We start from the raw sequence: 6,293 nt of genomic DNA, 5'->3' as shown, positions 1-6,293 counted from the left end.
GGGGTCACTGTGGGGGTCACTGTGGGGCGGGGCGGGGGTCACTGTGGGGGTCACTGTGGGGGTCACTGTGGGGCGGGGCGGGGGTCACTGTGGGGGTCACTGTGGGGCGGGCTGGGGTCACTGTGGGGGTCACTGTGGGGGTCACTGTGGGGCGGGGCGGGGGTCACTGTGGGGGTCACTGTGGGGCGGGGCGGGGGTCACTGTGGGGGTCACTGTGGGGTGGGGCGGGGGTCACTGTGGGGGTCACTGTGGGGCGGGCTGGGGTCACTGTGGGGGTCACTGTGGGGCGGGCTGGGGTCACTGTGGGGGTCACTGTGGGGGTCACTGTGGGGGTCACTGTGGGGGTCACTGTGGGGCGGGCTGGGGTCACTGTGGGGGTCACTGTGGGGGTCACTGTGGGGCGGGGCGGGGGTCACTGTGGGGCCCGGTGTGGATATGCAAAACTTTACGGAAACCAGACAATCAACTTCCCCCCCCTGGGTTCTTTACTTGGAGGAGCATGTATCAGTCTTACTGTATAATACACAGATGGGTCCACCATGTTTTATTTTATATAATACACAGATGTGTTATTCCTACTGTATAATACACAGATGTGTCAGCGATGTTTTAGACAAACTGAAACATACATAGATGTTTTTATTCTTACTGTATAATGCACAGATGTGTTATTCTTCCTGTATAATACACCGATGTGTCAGCGATGTATTCCTGTCACCGTGTGTGCGATGTGTCTGTGTATGAGTCTATTGTTCGGTTTAGCGTTGTGGATAAACAACACTTGAACAAACTAAGAGAGGTCAAGAAAGCAGAAGTTTGAAAGATAAAGACTTATTATCAGTGGCGGGTCTACGTCCAGTTGCGTGAGCAAGACTTCCTCAAAGCGGGGGGAAAGCAGATGCTTTTGTCCAAAGCGACTTGGACTCGTCAGAAGAAAGAGAAACAACAATATATCGCTGTCTGTAGAGTTAAGATATTATGGGAGAAATTTACTCTTACACGTAAGGACAATATATCATTATTATTATGCCTACATTGAGTATACACTCTTCTCTAAATACGACCATGTTTTATGTATGTCTTTAAACAGGTTGCTGAAAGGTCCAGAATGCAGTTGGAGACAGGATATGGGCCAAGAGGGGAAGTAGGGATAATTGGATGAGTAGTAGGGATAACTGAATACGATCTAGTTAGCAGGCAAGAGCCATTATGTTGGCCGAAGATCTCCATACGTGGGAGCGGATTGTTGAGGGTTTTTACCGCACGAGTGGTTATATAGAGCCACGTGCGACACAACGTAGCGGTGTCAGGGTGTCCGACGCCCCTTGGGACTAACCTTGGTCGAACACTTCTTGTAACCGTTGTTCGTCATTCTCCGAGGTGCTCGGCTCGGCTCTAAACCGGTCCAACTCAGGTCACTCGGTTAAGTCCCTCACAGTTTTTATGAATTTAGACTTGGCCCTTTGGTTTATGAGCGGGTCAAGGTCCCTGGTCACCACGAAGCCCGGATGTATCTTTTCAAATCTCTTTACGTTGACGTTTTACCCTCTGTACACGTCAGTCACAATCCACCACTCATTATGCACCACATACCGTGAGGGACCCGCTGGGAGAGCGGGTTGGTCTATGAGTCGACAGGTAAAGGACTCAAGGATAAGTTAACCTACTACAAATGTAGTCAGGTAGATTTATTTAGGTTCAAAGAGCAAAATATCTATTACAATAGTATAGTACAGTGTTTCCCGCAGGATTTCTTTCAGCAGCGGTGGTGTGGTCCCCAATCCCTCTAGGGGGGTCCGGGGGCATGCCCCCCCGGTAGATTTTTTTTTGTACCCTTTACATTGGAATGCATGAATCTGGTGCACTTTGAGAGGAGAATATGCACTTAAATCCTATTCAAACAGTCGTGTGTATTACTGTAGATGGGATTATTGGTGTTGTAACTTTGCCTTTTGTGTCTTCATTTACAGATTTTTATATTTTTGTATAGTAATATTTAAACAAAAAATGCCACAACGAAAATATAATTTGCACAATTTATTTACAGATTTTTGCCTAATGCTTAAACACTAAACATGGTTGCTATGCCCAAAGCATAACTGTTTTTTGCATAAGACACTTTGTTCAAAAATGAATTGAACAATGGGCAAAACACATCTTTTTAAATTATAAACCTAACTAAAATTTGAAAAGAACACAGACTCACACACATGAAAAATAATAAAAACTAGAACTGCAAGCAGTTATGCAGGGGTCCAAGAAGTGTGCATTTCGCCGGCACAACGCGACAAGAAATGTGCATTTCGCCGGCACAACGCGAAGCATGTGTTGAAAACGCTACCCTGAACCTGTGGATACAAAGGATTTGACTGTGGTAGGAGTAGCGAGAAGTCAGTGTAGCGTTTTCGCGGCAAAATTTTGTAGAAGATATAAGATTTTCTCGTTTATTGCACCCCCTAATGGCGAAATTTTCCGATTTTTTTATCGAACGACATTAAGGTTAGCACCAACATGTGTGTACAATTTGGACTCGATCCGATGTCAGATTTTTATTTTTTGGGATTTTGGATTTTCCACGTCTAATTTAGCTAATATACCAATATTCCAAACGCTACCGTTTCGTCGTCGAAGGTCGGATCAAAAAAGTGTTCGAATTTTATTTTTTGTGTGCGTCTGACGATGTCGTGTGCAAAGTTTGGTGTTGATTGGTCAAGAAATGTGGGAGGAGTAGGGAAAAAACAGTTTTGCGTTTTTCGCGATTTAGCGAAAAATATTCATAGACGCAAATGGGCGTGGCCTAGGCCAAAAGATGCAGAAGACTCCAGTGCATCTGTGTGTACAAGTCTTAGGACTCTGGGAGGTTCGGTGTGGGAGTTATAGCCCCAAACGCGTATTCCTTGGTATAGCGCCACCTAGGGACCGGCGTGTCTGGATTTTGTCGTCTGAGTAGCGGTGCCGATTCTGGATCTAGTCATGCAATTGGCGCGTGTGCACCATTTACGGTTTGGGCTGTGGTTCCACTTTCAGGGGGAGGTAGTATAAAAACAATCCTTACAAAAACAATAGGGATCCAACCTGTTGGCTTGGACCCCTAATAAAGCTAATTGAATACCAATCAGTGTGAGCCTTAGCACTACAAATAGACCTCAGGTGAGCTCAGCTCCTTTGTGAGACAGTGAGAGTCAGGGGAAGAGGACAAGAGAGCGATGATAAGCTTGTTATTGCTTAAAACACTTCTTCTTAGTCTTGGGAGTCAAAAAGTGATGAGAAAATTATAAAATAAATATAAGTTATACATAATAGAAACTATTCATGATCTTTTAAGAAGTCCTTAGGTTTTTTCCCTGCATTTATGCGAATGACCACATGCTTACAGGCGATTAGCATAAATCCCTAAATAAAATACGCGATGAAAACGGATTTTATAAGGCAATAAAGAACAACATCTGATCCAACAGTATGGATTCATTTTTCAAAGTTCCCGAAAATACCTAGGCTATAAATTCCTGACTGGATATAAGCTCCTGTAAAGGCTATGAGTGATCCCAAAAAGAGCGACAACACGCACACACACACAAAGGCCTACGCACACACACACACACACACAATACTAGAGGAAAAACGGCACGGAGGTTGCGTCCGTCCGTCCGTCCGTCCGTCCGTCCGTCCGTCCGTCCGTCCGTCCGTCCGTCCGTCCGTCCGTCCGTCCGTCCCTCCCTCCCTCCCTCCCTCCCTCCCTCCCTCCCTCCCTCCCTCCCTCCCTCCCTCCCTCCCTCCCCCTCTCTCTCTCTCTCTCTCTCTCTCTCTCTCTCTCTCTCTCTCTCTCTCTCTCTCTCTCTCTCTCTCTCTCTCTCTCTCTCTCTCTCTCTCCTTCTTTCTTCGATCTTCCGCTTCACTCGCTACTGCTAGAATCAATGTAACTTTGCAATCGTGTAGCCTACTGCTAACAACTGCCACACTCGCTGTGTATTTTTCTTCTTTGATGTTGGTTACGTGACGATGTGCCGCGTGCTGCGCAATTTACGTTACGCGCTGTACATTTTCTAAAAGGAGCTACGTAAAAAAAAAATATATAAAAAATTAGGAGAAGGTTTTTTATTGCAGCGGCGGAGAAAATTCAGCAGCGGCGGCGCGCCGCTGCTGTGTGAACAAATGAACAAATGAAATACTTTGGGGGGAATTCACTTGAACTAAGTCATTTCATTTAACATAATGTAGGATACCCATCTCCGTTCAGTAGGACGCCCTCTTCACTTCTCCAGAAATAAACGTATCCTGTGCTGAGTATGCTGCGATCTTTATAGCTCCATGGCTGGCACGGGGTGGGTCCCAGACAGTGTAATTTGAGAAATGCATCCCTGCCGGCGATTTTCATTGGATTAGGAAATTATGGGCGGGACTATTTTGTCCCGCTCACGGACGCTCTGTCATCTACGGATACGAATACTTTTGCTACACATTTACCACCTAGGGGTGTTGCAAAACAACCTGCAAAAAAACCCACAGCTGAGACTTGCAGGAGCAGATTCGAGCAGTTGTAAAATGGTTTTGTGCTCGCTCATTAAAATGCTGAATTAACATAGCGTTCACAGATGTGCAACTTCTGATGCATTTGTTCAAATTTGGGTTTAGGAATGCACACCTTTTGGGCATGTTCTCAGATTATGAAACACGGGTGTGCGAATGTGTTTTGCACCAACTGCGCTGCAATAATTGTAGCAAAAGGATTTGTGCACCTGTAACACAGATTAGCGTACTGTGGTAGAAATTAGTGAGTATATTCTATAGTAAACCATGATTATTAATAGGCTTAATATTTTAAATAGTGGAAAGCACATGACACCTGAGTCTGGGTTCACACCAGATGGTAGGTACGCAGAAATGCCCTGGGAACTGCGGGGTCAAGTCATGTTGACCTCCACCTTTCAGGCGTGGGTCATTTTGACTGACAAGGCTAATCCCTGCGTACCTCAGACCAGGGCACGGTTGATAACATGCTGAGACGAAGAGACAAGGCGGAAAACCTCATTAGGGACAAAGGGAACCTCCATTGTATTAAAGAAGTTCCTGTATGTGTATAAAGGAGGGCTGGGACCGAAGTCCAGCCAGTGACTTTGCAAACCTACTCAGGCTGTTGTCGATGTTGTTTTTCTGCACGATAAAGTCTTTTGTCAATTCTTGCTCCGGACCCCTCGATTTCTTTTGCACTCTCTCTCTTGAATTAGTCTAAGTGTTTTAAATCTCAGTTAATCTTCAATAGTACTCGTAGACCCTATTTTGTGTTTACAATGGTATAAAAAATATTTATATTTTTTTTACGACTACAAATGTACTGTTACACATTTGTGACTTTAGAGTACACATGCAAAATAAATATATACGACTTCAAATTTACTGTGACTTTAGTGTACGCATTCAAATTCTGCAGTTACAGGTGCTAAAGACTTTTGCTACAATACCTTCATAGGCTCCGCCCTCTTCTGCTACGTAACTAAGATGGCAGCCGTTGAGTACGAAAAGTGTTCATCGATCCACACTTCGCGGTTTGACCGTTTTGTGTACACCGTCCGGGTCCTTTCAGTACACTTATTTTCGCCCGATCTCAGACTAAGTAAAGTAGGTACGGATAGTATGGATATTGGAACACAGCATGGGTCTGCGGTATGTTGGTTTTCTCCTTCCAAATTGTGTGCGTCCAATCAGCGAACAGAGGGAGTGGCTGAGAACGATGACGTTAGGGTCAGCTCGGGGTCAGCTCAAACGTTAGCGATTGATTATGGCAAATCCAATAGTTTTAAAATTCAACAGGAACCCGCCTTCAAGTGAGTTAACGTTTGTCAATAGAGTGGCGAAGACACGCCCTTTCCGGTAGAGCCCATGGGACCTATGAGATCGAAAAGTATGAATGGGTTTCAATGAAGAGAAAGCAATTATCTTCTGGCCCCAGTCTTTATATGCCCCGGATTACACATATGTTGTTTGTGGTTTATTGTGCAATTGTTCAGTGAAAGGCTGTAGAGAAAACGCAATGAGAAAGACTACACGTCTCGTATTTGACGTCACGCTCCCTAGCGACTGGCGTGGTAGAAAATAACCGAATTCTATCACTTCAACTAACTAAGCGAGCATAAGGAATCGAGGAGTCCGGAACAAGTACGACATAAGACTTTACTTTTGAACAAGCAACAACAAAGCCAAATAGTTTGCAAAGCACTGCCGATCATAAGATCCCGGCCTCTTATTAGTCACACATCAAGCTATCCTCCGGTATGACCGCCCACGGCATGCATACA

Source organism: Gadus macrocephalus, chromosome 6, assembly GCF_031168955.1.
Source record: "Gadus macrocephalus chromosome 6, ASM3116895v1".
NCBI lineage: Eukaryota > Metazoa > Chordata > Actinopteri > Gadiformes > Gadidae > Gadus > Gadus macrocephalus.
This window is presented reverse-complemented; position numbering follows the sequence as displayed.